Consider the following 22,609-nt stretch of genomic DNA (forward strand, 5'->3'; position numbering starts at 1 on the left):
TGGTTAGCAAAAAGATTGACAATATTATCTCCAGTATCTGCTGTAACTTCATTAAGATGCATTGTTGAAGGAATATTATTACATGACCTTTTAGAACTTAGATATTGCCAGAATTTCTGTGGATTGGAAGTAATACTTCACAGTTGGTGACATATATTGTATAGCAAGATTAGATTCCGACTTACATTCATTTCTTAATTTCGAGAAATGCTGATAATCGCTATTGAGACCTGATATTTTGTATCGCTTGTGTGCTTTCTTCTTTTCAATAATCAGGGACTTCAATTTATGATTAAACCACTTTGGGAATTTGGGAGTCTTAAAATTCCGTATAGGGATGTAAAGTTCCATGCCATAATGTAGTACCGAATAGAAGGTTTCTACTGCTTTATCAATTAATACATTTTGAAACATCACCTTCCAGCTGAACTGTGACAGATAATAATTTAGTCCATTGTAAGTCCATTTAAAAAGTCAAAATAAAAACTATCAGCAGCCAAGGAGTTGTATAGCTCATTTATAGGTAAAGAAATCTCTAATGCTGGGTGGTGTCTATCGAGGGGTACAATGCTTTCATTACTAGATTTTACTTCAAGGGAACTGGAGTTACTGAAAACCAAATCAAGAAAGTGATTCAGAAAATTTGGGATAGCATTAAACTGATTTAAACAGAGATAAGAAAAAGTATCTATAACTAAACTGGATTGCATAGTGTGGTTACCTACTGACATAAGGCCAGAAGAGGTTTCTTCATTTACTATCCAATTAAGATGTGGTAGATTGTAGTCACCAACAATGAGCAATAAATGGTTGTAAAGATTTGACATAATTTTTTCAACAGCACTGCAGTGTTCAAAATATTTTTGGACAGGAGACTTGGGTGGAATGTATACAGCACCAATGATTCATTTTGTGGTGTTAATAAGTCAGGGACACAAACAACTGTTCAACTGTGTTAATGCACAGTATCAGAGTAGGTTTAAACCTCTTGCTAATACAGATCATTACCCCCCCCCCCCTCCCCCCATGGGATGCCTTCATACTCGTTAAAGAAGACCTATCACATCTGAAAACTGAATACGTTTCGAGTCCGAGTTCCACATCACTAATTTCATCATTTAAGTTTGTTTTGGTTAATACCATGAAGTCATAGTCAGCTAAATATGAAGAAATTTTAAGTTCAGTTAGTTTGCTTCGAAGTCCATTTACATTTTGATAGTATCCTCTAAAGTGTTCAACTAACCTTTTTATTGATGTCTTTGGTGCTTTCTTAGTACAGTGTATCTGATCTCTGTGAAATGATTTCCTATCTACATTGTGTATTGTATTCCTGATATAAGTTATACTTTATAAATCATTTTCTGTATCACTTAAGTTTTTGCCATTAGGATTAGCATCCCCCCTCATTTTCTTAATTAGTTTCCTGAGAGCATTCTACTAGATATTCTATTGAGAAGTTTACCAAACTTAGAGGTTCCTTTTCTGTTAAGGTGTAGCCCATCTTTTCTAAAATCACTACCTTTAAGCCAACTATTACCATTGACAAATAGGACATCTCCATTACGGCATAACCAGTCAAGAGTGCAGTTTACAGCATCTATATAGCGATAATCAACATCATGCCAATATAAAACGCTACTGAGACAAAGCTTTGCTGCTGGAAACCTCCTTTTTATCGCAGTAATAAGCCTATCAGTTTTGGCCATTATGTCACTAGGTGTTGAGAAATTATGAAGGACATTTGTGCCAATATGAACTATCAGGGCTTCAGGATTTTCTTCAATACTGTCACTGTTTGCATGTTCAGCAAGTTGACCCACTCGTATGCCTGGATAGCAGTACGCAATTCCCTCTTCAACTTCGGGTCCAACATTTCTTATCATCGAGTCCCCCACTATTACTGTACGGGCTTGTTTATGTACCGGTCGCCGACGGGATTTTTTTTGTCTTTTCGACACTGCAGCTGAATCATGTTGTAAGAATGCCTCATGATCATTACATTCTAACACTTGAAAACTGTTTTGTGCCACTAAATTACTATTTACAGAATCTTTAAATGCAACATGTTTCCGGTTAGGCCTGACATTCTTCGACTTAACCTCTTTAAATTCATTTTCGTATTGTCTCGGCATTTCAACAGTATTTTGTTTAAAGTTCGTCACTTCCAGCAGAGCATTTTCTAGATCCGTTGATAACATTTTAATTATTTCATCGTTGGATGAGTGTTCAAGTTCCAGATCTCTTATTCTAAACCTCAAATGCTAGGAGTCCAAAGCGAGGTTATCGGAAACGAGATCGTCTACCGGATCCGACACTTCGCTACCAAACATATTCTTAAATAAGCACTCATAAGAAGCATTAAGACTATTAAGACTATTAAGACTAGCATTACTTCCGTAAATAGATCCATTGCACTTCATACACATATTATCACCGAACATATCACCACTCGGAGAAAAAACTAAATCACTGTTTACCGCCATGTTGCATGTGCCAGGAAAACATGCAAGCAGACCCCATGGTGGAACGACAGTCAAAGCGGCATTTAGGGAGAAGAATAAAGCTTCCAGAGTGTGGATTCAACAGAGGACAATGGAGACAAGACAAGATTATAAGACCAAAAAGGAAGAAGCTAAAAAGGTTGTAACAGAGGAGAAGAAAAAGTGGATGGAAAAGTGGACAAACAGGATGGAAGAGGATAGCAAAGGAAATAAAAAGTACTGTATGAAATGGTCAAGAGTAAGAGGAAAGGCATGAGGGATGATGTTATAATGATGGACAAAAATGGAAATGAAGTAAAGGAAATGGAGAAACTCAAAGGAATGTGGAAGGAGTATTTTGAAGATTTACTAAACCCAGAAAGATGCACTGAGGAGGAAAGTAGAAGCAGGGAGGAAGTAAAAAATATGAAAAAAGAAAATGACTTAACATGGGCAGAAGTGGAGCTAGCACTGGACAAGATGAAAGGAGGGAAAGCCCCAGGGTTAGATGAAGTGAGTATTGAGATGGTGAAGGCCGCAGGAGAGGTTGGGAAACAGTGGCTTTATCGTGTATTGAAAGTAGTATGGAAGGAAAAGAAGACCCCTGAAGATTGAAAGAAGGGGGTAATCGTACCCATTTTCAAGAAGGGGAATAGAAAAGAGTTTAAGAACTATAGGGGAGTCACATTGATATGCCACTGTGCAAAGGTGTTTGAGAAGATTCTGGAGAATAGAATCAGAAAGGGGGGGGGGGAAGAAAAGTTACCAGAAGAACAGTATGGCTTCAGATCAGAAAGTTCTACAGTAGACCTTATATTCGCAGTAAGACAGCTACAAGAGCGACATTACGAATGCGGTAAGGAACTTGTGATGGCTTTCATGGACTTTGAGAAAGCTTATGACCGTGTGTGTAGAATCAAGGTATGGGAAGCCTTACAGAGAAAAGGTATCGAGGAACAGACCGTAAAAAGAGTGAAGGAGATGTACAATGGGAGTGTCAGTTGTGTGAAAGTAGGAGGAGAGAGAACAGGCTGGTTTGAGCAAAAAGGTGGATTAAAACAAGAAAGTGCTCTGTTGCCTTTGATCTTCGTAGTAACAATGGATGAGATAATGACAAAAGTGGCAAGAAAAATTCGAGAAGGAAAAATGAAAGTGATGATGTTTGCAGATGACCTGTTATTCTGGGGAGAAAAGGAAGAGGATATCCAGGAACAGTTAGATGCTTGGATAGATGAGGTGGAACAATAGGGAATTAAATTTATGCCCAAAAGAGCGAGGTGGTGATCACAACTAGAAAGGAGAGACCTATGAGAGGGATATTGCTTGGAGGTGAATAGCTTAGGAAGGTAGAGAGTTTCAAGTATTTGGGAAGTATCATAGAGGAAAGTGGAAGAAATGATAAGGAAATAATCATGGAAGACAAGCAGGAGCATTCCTGAAAAGTGTCAGAAGCCTGGTTTGGAGCAAGGATGTCCCTCAGAGTAGCAAAAGGGTGATATACAGGATGTACTATATACCTATTCTGACGTACGCAGCTGAGACTTGGGTAATGAAGCAGAGAGCCGTGAATAACATACTGGCAAGTGAAATGAAATTTCTGAGAAGCAGGATAGGAGTGACAAGATTGGATAAAATGAGAAATGAGAAGGTTCGAGATATAGTAAACGAAGAGCCACTACAGAATAGGATAGAGGCATCTAGACTTAGATGGTATGGACACATGAAAAGAATGACAGAGGAAAGGATACCGAGGAGGATGCACGAAATGGAACGACCAAGAGGAAGATCAAGAGACAGGTGGATAAAAGGAGTGGAGTGTGTACACAGAAGAGTTGAGGACAGGGCAAGAGTGACTAGGGAGAAGTGGTGGGAAGACAAGAGGAGAGAGAGAGGCTTATGTTCCAAGCAGACCCGGCCAACAGCTGGAAACTGCAGATGATGATGATTATCCTTCTAACACTGTGCAAAACATGCCAAGAAGTGGACATCCAAACAAACTGACTGCCAGAGGCAAGTGTAAAGTGATGGGTTTGATTAAGATAGATGCAAAATTAAGTGCTTCAAAGATAGTGGTAGAGCTATCAAATTAATGTATTTGCAGTATCTGAAAGCACAGTGTGCCCTGCTTTTAAACACGGAGGGTACAAGGGTCGAGTTGTTTGCAAGGAATTGTATGTTTTTTAAGCGAATCATGAGATACGCTTCGCTTTTGCAAAACAATACGTCGACGCACCACCTGTGTTTCTGAATAAAGTTATTTTCTCATTTGGGTCAGATGGGCTACAAATGGTATAGCAGAAAAAGAATAGGGAGCTAACGCCCAAAAACCTGTGTCACACAGTGAAACACGGGGGTGGAGATGTGCTGGTTTGGGGATGCACGAGTCCTGACGGAGTAGGGAAGCTTCATATTATAGATGGTATAATGGATCACAAAATGTATATTGTCATTTTGGAAACAAATCTGGCTACCAGTGCCGAACAAATGAACCTCCAAAATGACTTTGTGTTCCAACAAGACAATGATTCCAAGCATACCGCCCATAATAGAAGGTTGTGGCTGTTGTATAATGTTTAAAAACAGCTTCATGCCCTTCCACAATCCCCTGATATTAATCTAGTAAAGCATCTTGGAGACCAGGATATGGAAAAGGCAAATTACAAGCAAAGCTACCATGGTAACGACTTTGGAGGAAAAAATGGGCATCTATTTCCAATGACGAAACTAGAAAACTTGTTGAATCAATGTCACGGTGCGAGGTGTCATTAAAGCGAAGGGAAGCCCAACAAGGTCTTGAAAACCTGGAGAGAGACTGCATTCAGTTCATTCACAACAAACATTGTACATGTACGAATACTTCTGACACGATAGCTTTTTGTGTTTCCTGATATTCTTTAATACCAGAGATTGTCTACACGTTTTGTTTGTTTTGTAATACCATCAGTCCTATTACTCTAGCTCCAACAAGTATCGTATAGCAGCTGTCTCATTGCTACACACAGTTTGTCAACACAGGTGTATGAATAGTTATGGCGGTATCTGTATAAGTTACTGGTTTACTCACTTGGATGAAAATGTATACTGTAGATTTAGTGTAAGGGCAACTTCATTTATTTCTATGTTCCTAGTGTAAAGTAATGTTTAAAACAAATTATGTATGAATTTTATAGATCATAGATTAGAACACATATCATCATATTTCTAATGTTCTGTGGATATTATTTTTTGATTTATGTTTCACATGTGCAGCATGATATTGTGCAGGGACTGTAATTTAAGACTTCGTCGCTAAGTACCGAGGCATAGGAAAACTTCCTGCAACCATCGCATAGAGCTATGCGCTGTATGGGCCATCACACCATCTTGATGAAAATATTTATATTCTTTAGTCAGTTCAGCAAAATATGGTTCGAGAATATTGTGAATATAACGGTCGGAAGTAATCGTATCCTGAAAAAATATCGGGCCGATAATTCATTGGGTACTAATAGTACATCATAAACCCACCTTCACATCTTGCAGAGGTCTCAACTATAAAATGCATGGTTTCTTTGTATCTCAGATCCTATTGTTCTGTGCATTGACATATCCGCTGAAATGAAACCATGCTTCGTCACTCATAAAAAAGAAAGTTTGGATCCACGATACGATCGTGGCCACTATTAGCCAATTGCAAAATCTTATTCCTGCAATGAAATCTGTAGGCTGTATGTTATGGACTGAATGATCGTAAATGTAAATGTAATAATTTTGTTGCAGTACATGCTGACAAATATGAAATACCAATTCCCTGAACTACTTTCTGAAGAGATTTATGTGACTAACAGTTACAGAGTTTTATGACATTCCGACCTAATCAGTACTATATATGTTTTAAAATGTATTTATTTACATCTAAATTTCAATACTAGTTTTGATCCAAAAATATTCTCTGTGCAGTAGTGTACTTAACTGTCACAATAACTACCTCACAATACACCTAAAACTCCAATAGTTACTAGCAAACTCCCGCATCAATTGTCAAGACTTTTTATCATGCCAGGCTTGAAACAAGCCATATGGTGCTTGCTTGGGGAATTCCGTGGTGTGCGAGTGAAAGTGAGAAGTCTTAAATCATACTCCTTGCAGTTACTCTTATTCTAACAGAAGGGCTAGTGAGAGAACCAGTTAGCTCCATTCTAGTTAATTTTGTGATAGGGAAACTGTATCATTGGAAATACTTGATTCCTTCAACAACACACACACACAAAAGAAAGTGTAATTTTTCCAGCAACAATACTGAATTTACTGCCAGAATCTCTTTCATTCAGCCTTTTACAGCTGTTCATTATGATACGCACGGAAACAGATCATGTTATATAAACTGTCTCGGCTTCACATAATTTGTATGATTCCGTTTCGAAACGCGGGACAAATACTGGATTTTTCTTGTACATTTTGGGAAGAATTTGTCCATTATTCGCCTCATTGTCAGAGATTTGTAAAATGCTGTGGAGGAAAATATAATAATAATAATAATAATGTTATTGGCTTTACGTTCCACAAACTACTTTTACGGCTTTCAGAAACGCTGAGGTGCCGAAATTTAGTCCTGCTAGATTTCTTTTGCATGCTAGTAAATCTACTGACAAGAGGCTGATGTATTTGAGTTCCTTCAAATACCACCGGTCTGAGCCAGAATTGAACCTGCCAAGTTGGGGTCAGAAGGCCGGCCAGCACCTCAACCGTCTGGGCCGCTCAGCCTGGCGAGAAAAATTCTCTTCTGTGTTATCAGCTCATAGAATATAGGCGTAGTGAACAATTTATTGCGAGAAATATATATCCTATTTTAGGTTTCTGTACAATCCCCTGTGGCAACAGTATGGCCATAAGATGATTTATTTCGTCCATATTTGTTCTGACCCGATCTTGATCTCGACTCCTTCGTTTCATCTTACTAAACTTGGTTTTATGTGCGATTTCTTGCTGGGTATCATTTGTCTGTTCAGCTATGTTCTGGCAAATCTCGTCATTAAAAAATAATTAAAATATTTTGCTCGTTTTTGTTTTCCCCAAAAAACCTCCCTTTATATCAGATGGAATTTTAGATCAATGCGGGACCTTCTTTGTCCATTTTCAGTATAAGTTGACTGGTTGGATTGTAATCAGTATTATTGTCATCGCTGTCACTGTCATGATCGCTACTTGAACTGGAATTGACCACGTGTTGTCTTTTTCACGACTGCTGAACATTCGCATCAGCTGGGCCCAAACCTTGTACATTCAAGCCTGCAGTACTTATTCCGGGTAAGTTCCTGTCAGTTACGAATTCCCCTTCGGCAGAACTTACTTCATTATGATCACTACTCTCCCCACTAAATTCAAACATTTCGTTTATCATGGCCAGTAAAAAATCTTCCTCTAACGGTGTGGGCCGGTAATTCCTTTTAGACGTTTTAGCAGAAAAGATCTCTGCAGTTTGGATGGAAATCCTGAATTGTGCCTGTATTATAGATGCGTACGATAACAAATGTTGTGTAACTCGCGGTAAACACACACTCCAGTCGTGAAGGAAGAACACAAGACTGGGGATGATAAATCAGGTTACAGTTCTAAAATGTCATCAGAGAGGTCTGTTCAGTATAATAATCTCTAGAAATCCCTCCTACAGCAATAATATTACATCCAAGGGATGATTAGGCAATGAGCTAAAGCTTCAGCGCGAGGCTATTGGCCTTTCGGTCGTTCTTGCCTGGATGTAAGTTGCATTCTTTATGATAAACTCGTGAATGACACATTGGTATTGGGAGAACGTAGTTGAAAAAATTCACATTAGAGGCCAGACTCATCCAGAATATGCTGCTGAAAAATAAATAAACCTCTGCAGGCAGGCAACTGAGAAAAAAATATAATTTGAATCGACGGATATATCCGTGTTCCCCGCCGAGCAAGCGAGTTGTAGCCGCGGATCTCGCCACATCGCCCACCGAATGGTTTTTTTAATGAAATTTGCAGTAAGTTCTACTTGTTTATAAATACAGTATACATCGCTTGCGCATACTTTCAAGCACCTCGCTCAAATTGTCACCCGGTGGCATTGTTTACTAAAATATAATAAAACCACTTGTTAGATGAATATGTTGTGTTACTAACTTCATCATGTCGTGAAATATGACTGCTTTCATTGAAAGGGGGTACTAATGAAGTTGTTTAGGAGGAAATGGATGGAGGAAGCATGCAAAATATTCGGTGAAGAAGCTAGGATCTACCACTTTGTTCCACCAAACACATGACAGACAGCCCCTTTCGATCTACAACTGCAAGATTCTTGCACCAAATGAAGATATTTTTCTTTCGGGATTAATATACAGCTCATCTTGGCCAGAATGTGGAGCTACCTGGTTCTTTCACTAAGTCCTTCAATTTCATTTTATAAATTTCTTGTTTGATATCTTCATTTTAATGTAATTTATTTATATGTCTTGTACCTGAAGGGTCTTTTGTAGATGATTTATAAGATCTCTGTGTATTAAAACATTTAAAAATTAGAAGAGATTGTTTCCTTAGTTTCCCTTATTTTCTGTTCTTCAGCATATGAATCAGAACATTTGATAGGTGCTAATAGGAATTTACTCAGCAAAGTATTAATGTCCATCATACTCCACATTGAGCAAACCTCACCATGTATTACTGTCAATGTCTTAAGGTTTACCCAAGACTTCTCTTGCTGCTTCAATTTGAATAGCCAAGAATACATTCTTAGAAATAATTTCTAGGTAATTTAATTTAGCTGTTGTGATAAACCTTAAATGTTGCACATTTTTAAATGATCCACTTGAATATGGACATGATAGCCTTTTGGCAGCTTGCATTCAGGAGAGAGTGGATTCGAACCCCACTGTCGGCAACTGTGAAGATGGATTCCCCTGGTTTCCTATTTTTACACTAAGCATACGCTGGAGCTATACCTTAATTAAGGGCACGGTCACTTCTTTCCCACTCCTAACCCTTTCCTATTCCATCGTTGCCATAAGACCTATCTGTCTCAGTGCGAGCTAAAGTAAATTGTTACAGCCTTTTGGGTCTATGATATGGATAACAAGACAAAGTGCTGGAAAGCTTGATGTTTCATGAAGACCTTGCTCCATTTCCTCGGAAGTAATTCACAATTGTTTTAATTAAGGTTTGAATTAAATTTTACTGTTGCTGTATTGATGATACAGTAGGCCTCTCCATGGGCCATTATGTAAAGAGGTGCAATTAAAGTTGCCATATTTGCATAGACATCTGTTTCTTTGGTAGAATGTTACCAAAATAGAAAATAAGAGAGTATCTGACTGACCAAAACATGGGAATGTACACTATCTAATCAAAAGTATCTGGATACCTACTCAAAACTGTCCCTTAAGTGTTCCCTGCACAGTAGTGGACATTAATGTCTAAAGCATCTGATTTTCATGAATAGGTTTTTCACAAATCCTTAAACAATTTATGGTAAATGCAAAATAAGTGTTTATAATGTCTTGCACAATTTACAAATGTTTTGAAGTTGCAACATTTTGCAAATTTAGTTATTTTACTTTTTTTTTTAATCTTTTTTTTTTTTTTTCAGGAGTTTGTTTGTAATTTATTTTGAAAATGCCTGTGTAGTTCACTAATAATTTCTTGTGCATTTGGACAAGTTTTGCTATATGCCATGAAAGCCATGATGTATTGCAAGGCTTCATCCACCAAACAAGCACATAGTAATAATCAATATTAACGTATCTGTACCAGGGGTACACCTTTCCCGGCTATTTAAAATTTTGCGCCTTCTCAACTATGGCCATCTGACAGTGATTAAGAACTTGAAAGACTTTCTAAAACTTTCTTCTCTGATAGTTAGATGGCTCTGGCATTGATTTCCTAGCGATCTCTGGTGGGCTAAGACCCAGTTAATAGCCAGAGCCGAGAAATGTAATTTGTTATAGTTGGTAAACCTCTCCGGCTGAGTCCTCTTTCCGGTCAGTGTTTCTAGGCTCAGCCAAAGTTAAATCATATTATCCTATTTTTTGTTTTGAAGAAGAAATACCATCTAAGGTTATCGTTGAATGTTCTAGAGAATGTTTGAAAATTGTTTCTGATGCTATTGGATTTGTGCCATTCCTCAAAATTGAAATAAACAATGAACCTGTCTCCGCACTCTTAGTTTTGGGAAGTATAGGATCCATTATATCAGAAGAGTGGTATTCTAAGTAAAAAGGCCTGTTGTAATTCGCTGAATATATTTCCTATAGTGTAAAATGTGTTTCGGACAACTATTCTCTTTTAGAAATTTTAGGATTCATCTTTGGAAAGATTCGTATTGCCAGTTTTACGTGGAAATTTAAGTTGTATGTTGCTTAACATTTGTCATGTCCTATGATCAAATGTGTACGAGATCAAAGAGTATATGGCAGTTGAGTAAATAAACACAAGAATCAGCTGATTACCGTATTCCGATAATTTGTATTTCTAAGTCGCCGGCATACTTTGTACTTTGACCTTTGTTTATTCATTGAGTAAAAGTTAATAAGTTAATTTCTATATCCCAATAATATTCCCGGCATACTTTTGCCAAGGTGTTTTTTTAGAAATTATTGTAGACAATCTCTTATTTTTCAGCATTTAAGGGCAATTTTATTCTCCGTCCTGCATAGTAGGGAAAATAATAGTAATCCACCAGGTGTAAAAATAATATAAGCAAATTTCAGTTGAGAATTGTATTGTAGATACAGTATATTAGATAGTATCTTGCCTGCTATATTCGTGTGTATCTTTGTGTGTGTGTGTTTTTTTTTCTTCGTATGTAGCTACTAGAGCACAGTAGAATAAAATAGCACTAATAATAATCTGTGTACGCATTTAGCTTTGTTGATAATCCTTGAGTAGTTCTTGTGAATTTCAAACTTGCAATTTTAATTTCTGTTTGTGTTTAGTAATAAGTAATAACATCTTGTAATTAGGATATGACTGAATGTAGTTTAAAATTATGCTAGTATCTTATTAGATATTAGCATGCTTATTCTATTACTGTAAAATATTTGTGTAGTATAGTAGAAGTGCCTGCATCTGTGGTGTAGTGATTAGCGTGATTAGCTGCCACTTCCGGTGGCCCGGGTTCGATTCCCAGCTCTGCCACGAAATTTGAAAAGTGGTAAGAGGGTTGGAACGGGGTCCACTCAGCCTCAGGAGGTCAACTGAGTAGAGGATTGATTATTTTCACCATGTTGGTCCTATTGACTTATATTCAAATATCTATAGAACACTTTTCCGCCGTACATGTTTCGAGAGCCAACTACTCTCTTCTTCAGCAGTGCTAAACATTAATTAATCTTTGGACTTGGTGCATTGGTACAAATAGAGCAATTATGTATAAATCTTGAAATTGTTAAAATATTTCTCTGTGTTTCATCTTTCACTTACTGTGTCATTTGTTACAGACTTTAAACTAGAATTTTTAAATTATAAATAATAAAATCTATTAAATTAATCGCTATATGTTAATTTTATGACCGTATTTACATTTAAAAAGAATAAAATGCTTCTTCATGTCTAAATTTAACATTTACTTTGCCATTTAGTAGAACCCTTTAAAATAAATAGTTTCAATTCATAAAATAATAAATAACATCTATAAAGTTAGTACTATCTTAAAATCATAAAATAATAAATAGCCAATTCGTAAAATAATAAGCAACACCTATAAAGTTAGTCACTCTCTTAAAATATTTTCTGCTCTCTTCTTCTTCTTTCTTTAAGTCTGCTATAATTCCGAGACGTCACATGAATTAGAATTTCCTCCTCTTAATCCCGTCCAATTCTTCATTTCATCTCATTTATCCACAAATTAAAGTGATGTAACATTGGTCTGAACCAAACAATATGTCCTCCTTGCTGTCAATGACCTTATGGGGCGAGCTGCTACTATGCTGCCGGTTACGTGATGACCATGCTAGCTACTATATAACCGTCAAATTCTTCAGTTCGACTGGTTGCCAAATTTAACCATGAACGAAATATTATTGCATTAGTCCGAATAAACAAATATGTTCTTGCTCTCTGCTGTCAATGACCTTATTAGGTGCGCTGCTACTTTTTGCTATGCTGCAAGGAGGTATTGACAAGGCAGAAAAGCGTTCTATAGAGATTTGAACTGAGTAGAGGTGCATTCGATTCCCACCTCAGCCATCCTCGAAGTGATTTACCGTGGTTTTCCACTTCTCCTCCAGCCATATGCCAGGATGGTACCTAACTTAAGGCCACGGCCGCTTCCTTCTCTCTTCCTTGCCTGTCCCTTCCAATCCTCCCATCCGTCCACAAGGCCCCTGTTCAGCATAGCAGGTGAGGCCGCCTGGGCCAAGACTGATCCTGGTTCCCATTTGTACTCCCTGACTCAAAGTCTCACGCTCCAGGACACTGCCCTTGAGGTGGTAGAGGTGCAATCCTTCGCTGAGTCAGAGAAAAACCGACCCTGGAGGGTAAACTGATAAAGAAGAAGAGAGTATTGTACAAGTATCTGTAGAAACACTCTTAGTAGAATTCTGTTATAGTAATTAAGGCAGGCTTAACTGCAGTTTAGAATTGTGTAATCCTTGTGTATTCCTTTTGGTATTCAGTAATAAATTGCAGTTTTTATCCTGTTAGAGTGTTGTAGAATAAAAATATCGTACGACTCAAGTAGTGTAGCAATATATTACCTTATTGTCATGTGATTCCTGTGTGCTATCCTAGACAATGTTTCTTTCCTTTCGTTTTTATTTATTTATTTTATTTTTCCCTAAAGAATGTCTAGGGAGTGCAAGTGTAGGAACTGTGGGTGTGGCCAGGCATTAAGGAGTATTAGGGAGGAATTGGAGTGTTTGAGAGAGATAATTAGGAGTGTCTCAGAAGACAGGGAGGAGGGTAGGCCTCCCTCAAACAATGGACCGTACAGGATAAAGTAGGTGTAAAAGAGGGATGGGAAGGAAAGGGGGAACTGTAAAAGACAGGTAGTCTAACATTTGAAGGTAAAGGAGATTGCAGGCTAAGGGCTCTATTAAGGATCAGAATTCAAGACAGATGTTCGTCAGAAATCGGTATGAATCACTGCAGGTAGAAGAACAGAGGGAAGATGAACAGGGAACTGTTGCTGAGAAGTGTGGAAGTGGGAGGAAGGGAAAAGGTAGGAAAGTGAAATGTGGAGTAGAGGATAGGAAAAGACAGGTGGAAAAGGGTCATGGGAGGGAGGAAAGGGAGCTTCTGCAGCTGCCAGAAAAGATAGGGCTCACCAGGAGGGGAGGGGATCAAATGAAGTGGGAAGGGTTGAGGCTCTGGTCATGGGGGATTCCATTGTTTTAGACATATGGGGAAAGTGTGTGTAGGAACAGAAACCAGGGTAGAGTGTTATCCAGGAATTAGGTTGAGGCAGATGTTGACGAAAGTAGAAGAGGAGGAGGAGGAGGGAAAGGAGAAGGTAGTGTTTAACGTTGGTAGCAACAACATAAGGCAAGCAGGTATAAGTACCAACATAGTTGGGGATGTGTGGCATCTAGTAAATGCAGCAGGGGTGAAGTTTAAGGAAGTGGAGATTATCAGTGAAATACTGTGTAGGAGGGATACTGACGGGAAGGTATTTGGCAGTGGCATATGCTGAGTCCAAGACGTGAGCTACCACTAGACTTAGGTTACCCCTTTTTGATGGTTGGTTTAGTGAATGTCAAGCCTTTTAAGAGTTTTCAGCTGCAACCAATAGCCAACGGAGTAGCCTGCTGCGTGGTCAAGGCTGTTTCAAAAGCTACTGTCCTGGCCTCTGCTACTGTCAATACTCAATACCAGATCAGTGGAGATGGTAGCCTAAGGTTTCGCAAATTAAAGTCCGTCTTTGTGGCTAAATGGATAGAATGCTTGCCTTTGGTCCGATGGCCATGATTCAGTTCTCAGAATCAACCCCCTCGTACCGTAATTTACGCTGGCTTGGGGACTGGGTGTTAATGACTTCTCTGCCATTCATTTCATCTTCATTAGATCACCACCAAACCTATACAGATGCCATGCACCATTATTATTATTATTATTATTTTTATTATTATTTTTATTATTATTATTATTTATTACGTACAAATTTTTAATTTTGCAGCGTTACCACTGGTCGTACATATCGTTCACTGGTTTATTAGCTTCCCCGGGAGATCAGTGGTGGTGTCGACCCAAGATCGTGGGTTCGATTCCAACTAACAAAAGAGAACACTACACCTGAAAGATTACATTTCATTTTATCAGATCTACCTATTAAAAAAGAAAACGGTATTAGTCCTATAACAGAAGCCCTGCAGTGTCTTCCAACAAGGATGTACTGTAGAAGTAACGGGAGTGAAATGTCAGCACTCTGTTATCTATTAATATGAGGTGAGGAAGTAGACTGGCCTACAATGAGGAACGCATGGCTGTTAGTAAACAGTGGCGATCTGATAGACCGAAGCCTAGCATACCTATCCCCCCGGTCCCCGCACCTATCGAGCATACATCAGCAAGCCGCGCGAGGTGGGTCGAGGGGAGAGGGACGCAGAGTCTGGGCTGCAGTATCTTTCTCTGATGCCTTGCTCTCAGAAATACGTGCAACGTTTTTTTCTCATTGCTTTGAAGTTTTGTAAATGGAACAACGTGTCAGATGCTTACATTATAATGTGTTTTAGATTGTTATCGTTCTCAATTGATACCCTTGGTAGCCCTCAATATACGCCAGTGGTATTTGGGGATTTAAGTGAGACTGTGGAGTGGGTAAGTACGAAACTGGGAGTGAGATTTCTAGATCCTAAAGGGTGGGTAGGAGATAGGGATCTGCTCTCATATGATCTTCACTTAAACCACAGTGGTTAAGTATAAGTTAGGCAATTTGTTTAGGAGGGTTATAGGGAGGTACATTCAGGAAAACAGAGTGGTCTAGGGAGGGGTGATAATGGTACAGGGATCTGCAATTCAAGTAGGGTTGACATAAAAATGTTAGTGTTGAAGTGTAGAAGTACTGTAAAGAAAGGAATAGAATTAAGTTATTTAATAGATATATACTTACCAGATATTGCAATAGGAGTTGAATCATGGCTGAGAAGTGATATAATGGATGCAGAAATGTTCTCACGGAACTGGAGTGTGTATCGTAGAGATAGGCTAGGAATGGTAGGAGGGGGAGTATTCATTCTGTTGAAAGAAGAATTTGTAAGCTTCGAAAAAGTTAAACATGACATACATGAAATTCTAGTGTAAGACTCATTTCCAAAGATAATAGGCAACTTGATGTCTTTGAAGTGTACAGACTGGGAAAGGGTAGCGCTGAGGCTGATTCGGAATTATTTGATAAGATACTGTAATCAGCTATGTGGGAAACGATACTGAAAGGAATGTGATTGTAGTGGGAGATCTCAATTTACCAAATGTCAATTGGGAAGGTATTGGGAACGACAGGAAACATGACCAACAAATGGCAAATAAGTTACTATGGGAAAGACAGCTGATTCAGAAAGTGATGGAACCCACTAGAAGGATGAATATTGTGGACGTGGTGCTGCTAAAACCAGATTTGCTCTATAGAGAAACCGAAGCAATAGATGGTATTAATGATCACAAAGCTGTTTGTGTCGTAGTTAAAAATAAATGTGATAGAAAGGAAGCTCTTAAAAGTAGGACTATTAGGCAGTACCATATGGCTGACAAAACAGGCATGAGGGAGTTTTAAAAAAAAGTTACTATGTTCGGTGGAAAACAGTAAATAAAAATGTAAGGAGACTCTGGGATGGGTTTAGTGAAATTGTTGAGGAACGTGAAAACAAGTTTGTACATTTAAGGGTGGTAAGGAATGGTAAAGACCCACCTTATTATTATAGAGAAATAAAGAGAATAAGAAGGAGGTGCAGACTGGAAAGAGGGAGTTAGAAATGGCTGTGCAAGTAAGGAGAAATTGAAGGAACTTACTAGGAAATTGAATCTAGCAAAGAAGTCAGCTAAGGATAACGTGATGGCAAGCATAATTGGCAGTCATGCACATTTTAGTGAAAAATGGAGGGGTATGTATAGGTACTTTAAGGCAGAAATAGGTTCCATGAAGGACATTCCAGGAATCATTAATGAACAAGGGGAGTATGTATGCGAGGATCTTCAAAAGGCAGAAGTATTCAGACAGCAGTATGCAAAGATTGTTTTGTTACAGGGATAATGTCCAGTTAGAGGAGGTGACTAATACTAAAGAAGTATTAAAATTTACCTATGGTAATGACATTTACAATAAAATACAAAAATTGAAAACTAGAAAAGCAACTGGAATTGATAACGTTTTGGAGGATATACTAAAGACAATCAGTTGGGATATAATACCATATCTGAAGTACTTGTTTGATTATTGTTTGTATGAAGGAGCTATACCAAATGAATGGCGAGTTGTTATTGTAGCCCCTGTGGATTGTGATAGTACATATATCACACCCCCGAATTATATGTAGAAGTTAGAGATATTATTGTCAGTATTCGATTTATTATTATTATTATTATTATTATTATTATTATTATTATTATTATTATCAGTATTTCATTTGTATATTTTGCCATTTATATTGGTAAGCTGGAAGATATCCACATATGTAGGTATGAGTAATTTGTTTTGCATGAGTGGGAAAACATTGCTTTAATAACTCTGGTAATTTGAATGAGTCATATGGCTACCCCAGTGTCTGTTGTGATGTACTTGTGTCGGGAAATTCATGAGTCATGTATATATCCCAGCCTGATGAGATGAGCTTGTTGTTGTATTAGGAAAGTTTGGTGATTCATGGAATATACCCCAGAGTTCGTTATTGTCTTGGGAGGAAGTAGTAGTTCAGGGCTTGGTCTTGACAAGAGGTTCACTCATGATTGGTGGGCAAGCACCAATCCAGACGTATCATCTGAGAGGAGGGGGATGTTGATGTCTATAAAGGTTGATGATACGGCGGCAACCGGAGACATCGTAAGAGACATTGTAAAGAGACATGGTAGAGGTGATTGTAAAGGAACGAGAAAGAAGATAACTACAACTACAACTGACGCACGGTACGGGAAGGAAGTGGTGCTGATACACGGTACTGGAGTGACACGGCTGCAATGGACTGGACTTCAAACGTTCGTGGAGCGTAGTCGTGTTATGTTCGTGGAAAGTGGCTGATTGTGGAGAGTGCTTGCGCATTAAGTATTGTAGCACTTGTGGCGGCTTAGCATTATATGTTGGTGAAAGCTATCTCAGACTTTCCATAAATTTATATGTTGAGGATCGACAGACGTGTGTATATATCTTTACAACAAGTGTTCAAATATGTGAACACAGTAGTACAAGGTACAGTATCTGTGTGATGTGATAACTGCCGATTATGAGAATCGGTAAGTCGAATTGATATAGAGACAGTGAAGGGTATTTGTCTTCATACATGTACGTTGTTCATCGGACTATCTACAAATGGTAACATAGTTCTCGCTTTCGTTTTCCCACGATTTTCATTATTTTTGTTGTTGTAAATATGGAGTCTTCCAGCAATATTTTATGTGTGTATTATATGTATAATGTTGTATGTTGATGAGGTGCTCATGCACGGAATTTGTTCAGAATATAGTTAGCTATTTTAGAATCAGTGTTATTCATGAACCTAGGTGCAGTTCCTACCTAATTAGTCGTTTTCAGGAGGTTAGGTAAGGCCTGCAGCAGATGTACCAGTACGCAGCATTATGTACACGCCCTGGGATATAAAGTTTATCATGCTCTTATCTAAATTCGAGGGATCCATTCTGGTGAACTCTGGCGCCCATACTACGGACATTTCGGTTAATTATGCTTATTAATTTTATTAAGTTTTTGAGTAATTTTATTTATATATTTTTATTCATGATTTTATTGATTATTATCATTCAAAAAGTTACAATTGGCTTCCCAACGTGTGGCTGAATGGTTGGTACATCTGTTAGGCTTATAAGCGTAGGTGCACTTGTCAGGTGTGGATGGAATTCTACAAACTATGTCAGTGAAGTGTTTTATATGTACGTGATTTGTATGTTGGGGTATGAAGAAATGTTCTAGCGAGTCCAGTATTATAAAATTGAGAAGTAGAGAGGTTGTTAAAGTTGTGGGTACTATGAATCAGGATAAGAGAAATCAAAAGAATTCCACCACATCGAGTTTATCTAATTTAAGTGAGAATAGCGAAATGGCTGATAGTAGGAAAGATCAATTGACAACGATAGGTGAGGAACCGAGTAACCCGTCTCAAACTCAGAATGTAGGGGATCAAGGGGCGACCTTAACTCTTAGTATGCTTCAATCACTATTTAATCAGTTCAGTAAAGAGTTGAAAGGTGAATTTAACAGTAAGAGTGATGTATTGTCCAGTAAGAGTGATGAATTATCCAGTAAAATGGATAGGAAGAATGAAGAGTTAAAGGATGAACTCTCCAGTAAAATCGATAATAATAATGTTGAAATGTCCAGTAAAATCGATAATAATAATGTTGAATTGTCCAGTAAAATCGATAATAATAATGTTGAATTGTCTAGCAAGATTGATAGTCAGAGTAAAGAGTTGAAGAGTGAACTGAGTTTTTTAAGTAATGAAATATACAGTATTAATAGTGAATTAAATTCAGTTAGTACGGATTTGTCCAGTAAGATTGAGAATCAAAGTAAGGAGTTAAATTTAGTGAGTGTTGAATTGTCCAGTAAAATTGATAGTTTAAGTAGTGCTGTGAATGGTAGAATAGATGAATTGAACCAGAAGTTTGACCATCAAAGCAGGGAAATTCAGGAAGTCAACAATAAGATAGAAGCTCAACGCTTGGAATTGACTGAGAAAATTGAAGGCCGATTTAATGTAGTTAGGAAAGAATTTGTTGAAAACAGCAAGGAATGTGATAAGAGAATAAAAATAGTGGAAGATAAAGTCGAAGAAATAGATAGAATTAAAACCAATCAGAATGTTTTAGCGAAGCGTATAGATGAGAAGGATGAGAAATTGGAGAAAGACCTTAAGTCGGTAAAAGATGACCTCAAGTCAGTAGAAGGAAATGCCAGAATGGTAGTTGAAGAAGGAATTAAATCATGTCATGTGAAATTAAGGCAGGAGATCAGTCAAATCCAAGTAGGTAGCAGTATATGTAATAGGTACGTATCTTGTACGAAGGACTCTGAATTACCCAAGTTTAATGGTCGGCAGTTTAATCCGATGGAATTCTTGAAAACGGTGGAGAAACGGTTTTCCAAGAATCTTGACGATGGTTTGATTGATTGGAGTATGGTTGATGAGCTATTGGATGTTGCATTTGTTGGAGAAGCGAGATCTTGGTTTCAAGTTTACAGACAGGGTATTTCGAGTTTGGAGGAATTTAGGGAGAAATTTAGTTCTAAATTTTGGAGTGAAGCTATTCAGGGAAGGGAAAGAGATCGCGTGCTATTTGGCAAGTATAAACCTCAGGAAGGTGTATCTATGACGGAGTATTTCTTGGCGCATGTTCTGATCAGCCAGAATATTGAAGGTCTAGCATCGGAGAGAGATACAGTCCGCCAGATGTTGAGGCATTTTCCTGAGAAGGTCGGATTAGCTGCATGTATGCAGAATATTGTTACGATTAAGGAATTAGAGCAGCTGTTAGAGAGGTTTGATGCTTTGGAAGGGCAGGGGAGGACTAGGCAAAGTGAAGGTAGAAATTACGGGGATAATGGGAGACAAGGTAATCAGGTAGCGGGAGATAGGAATAATCAGAATAAATTTCAGTCATTCTAGGCAAGGGAATCAGGGTGGTAATTCCGGAAGGGGAAACAGACAGTCTAATCAAGGAGGTAATCACCAGGAATATTATGGCAGAAGACCTAATCAAGGGGAATCAGAAAGTAGGGTGCATACGGATCAAAGACCGCCAGATCAAGTGCCGAGACATGATAATAGTGAACAGTCCACGTCAAGTAATTTAAACCGGAATCGGACTTCTTAGTTGGGTCAGATAGGCAGTCCGATACCGAAATTCCTATTCACGTGATGAAACAGGTAAGTTACGAGGTAGACGTGAAAGAGGAATTATTGTATGACCATGTGTTTTGTGTTCAGTTAGATTTTGAGAATAGGGGGCGTGATGAAAGTAAGAATGATGTGTCGAATGACTTACTTTGTGCTAGTGGTGATGGTAATAGCGGTGTTGCGATCGATAATCTTGTGGAAGTTTCTGAAATTGAAAGTGAAGTTTTTTGTGAAGTTGATGAATGTTGTTTAGTAAGTGAAGAGTGTTCACGGAGTATACATCATGAGGATGTTTTTGTTGATTTAAGTGTACGTGAGGAGAGTAAACTTAGGTCCATTATGTGTGAAAATGGTGACTTTGAGATTAATGAAACTTCTGATAAGAGAGTCGAAAGTAGCATTGTTGTTGGCATGAAAGTGGTGCAAGTAGTAGCTGATATGGAAGGTGGTGAAGATGGATTAATTGTTGGGTCATTAAATAGTAATGACAGCAATTTCAAAGTGTATTATGGTAAGAATTTCAGTAATAGAGTGAGCGTGTGTGAGAATGGAAGTGTGCGTGAGATGAAAGAAAGTCTTTTCAAGCGAGTGTGTAACGTTTTATTTAAGTCTGAGAGATGTGTGAATGATGTGAACGACATGCTGTATGATATCGATGTGGAATGTGTGAAAAAGTATGTGACCTGTTTGCTTGCATTAATTATGATTTTGTGGAATAGTAAACGTTGTGAGATTCCCGCGCATTTCAGAAATTGGGATTTCTTTGCTATGAATGTTCCGAATGAAAGCTTGTATGATTCTTGTGTGACTGGATGGGATGAATGCTTGTGTGTGAGATAGAGTGGATTCTAGACGTAGTTAGTTTTTATTGCGGTACGCATTCCTCGCTTATCGATGTAAATGTGAAGTTTATGCATAAGTTTTTTTTTTCATTGTATCAGGGTCCGTATACTGTGGACAGTAGAATAGGCAAGTGTGCTTATAGGCTCCTAACCGCTGAAAATAAGGTTCTTGGGACATTTAATATCTATAGCCTTCGCAGATATAAGAGATAGGATCTGCACCTTGGATGTATATATTATCAATTTTAATGTATGTGTACAGTAGCAAGAAGGGATTGTGTTCAATGCTATATGAAACAATCAGAGTTGTGTGTATATAGCCATATTATTATTATTATTGTTTGGACAAATTGTATTTCGTGTGTGCGAATACAATGCAGTAGACGCAATGTATATATCATTATTACAGTAAATTATGTGTTCAGTTATGCCATTATAAGGTTATGTATGAAGTTCTGTTTTATGGTGAATCATAATATGTGATATCATCGATTCACCAAGGGGGCGTTATGTGATAGTACATATATCACACCCCCGAATTATATGTAGAAGTTAGAGATATTATTGTCAGTATTCGATTTATTATTATTATTATTATTATTATTATTATTATTATTATTATTTCATTTGTATATTTTGCCATTTATATTGGTAAGCTGGAAGATATCCACATATGTAGGTATGAGTAATTTGTTTTGCATGAGTGGGAAAACATTGCTTTAATAACTCTGGTAATTTGAATGAGTCATATGGCTACCCCAGTGTCTGTTGTGATGTACTTGTGTCGGAAAATTCATGAGTCATGTATATATCCCAGCCTGATGAGATGAGCTTGTTGTTGTATTAGGAAAGTTTGGTGATTCATGGAATATACCCCAGAGTTCGTTATTGTCTTGGGAGGAAGAAGTAGTTCAGGGCTTGGTCTTGACAAGAGGTTCACTCATGATTGGTGGGCAAGCACCAATCCAGACGTATCATCTGAGAGGAGGGGGATGTTGATGTCTATAAAGGTTGATGATACGGCGGCAACCGGAGACATCGTAAGAGACATTGTAAAGAGACATGGTAGAGGTGATTGTAAAGGAACGAGAAGGAAGAGAACTACAACTACAACTGACGCACGGTACGGGAAGGAAGTGGTGCTGATACACGGTACTGGAGTGACACGGCTGCAATGGACTGGACTTCAAACGTTCGTGGAGCGTAGTCGTGTTATGTTCGTGGAAAGTGGCTGATTGTGGAGAGTGCTTGCGCATTAAGTATTGTAGCACTTGTGGCGGCTTAGCATTAT

The sequence above is a fragment of the Anabrus simplex genome, chromosome 2, assembly GCF_040414725.1.
Source record: "Anabrus simplex isolate iqAnaSimp1 chromosome 2, ASM4041472v1, whole genome shotgun sequence".
NCBI classification, from domain to species: Eukaryota; Metazoa; Arthropoda; class Insecta; order Orthoptera; family Tettigoniidae; genus Anabrus; species Anabrus simplex.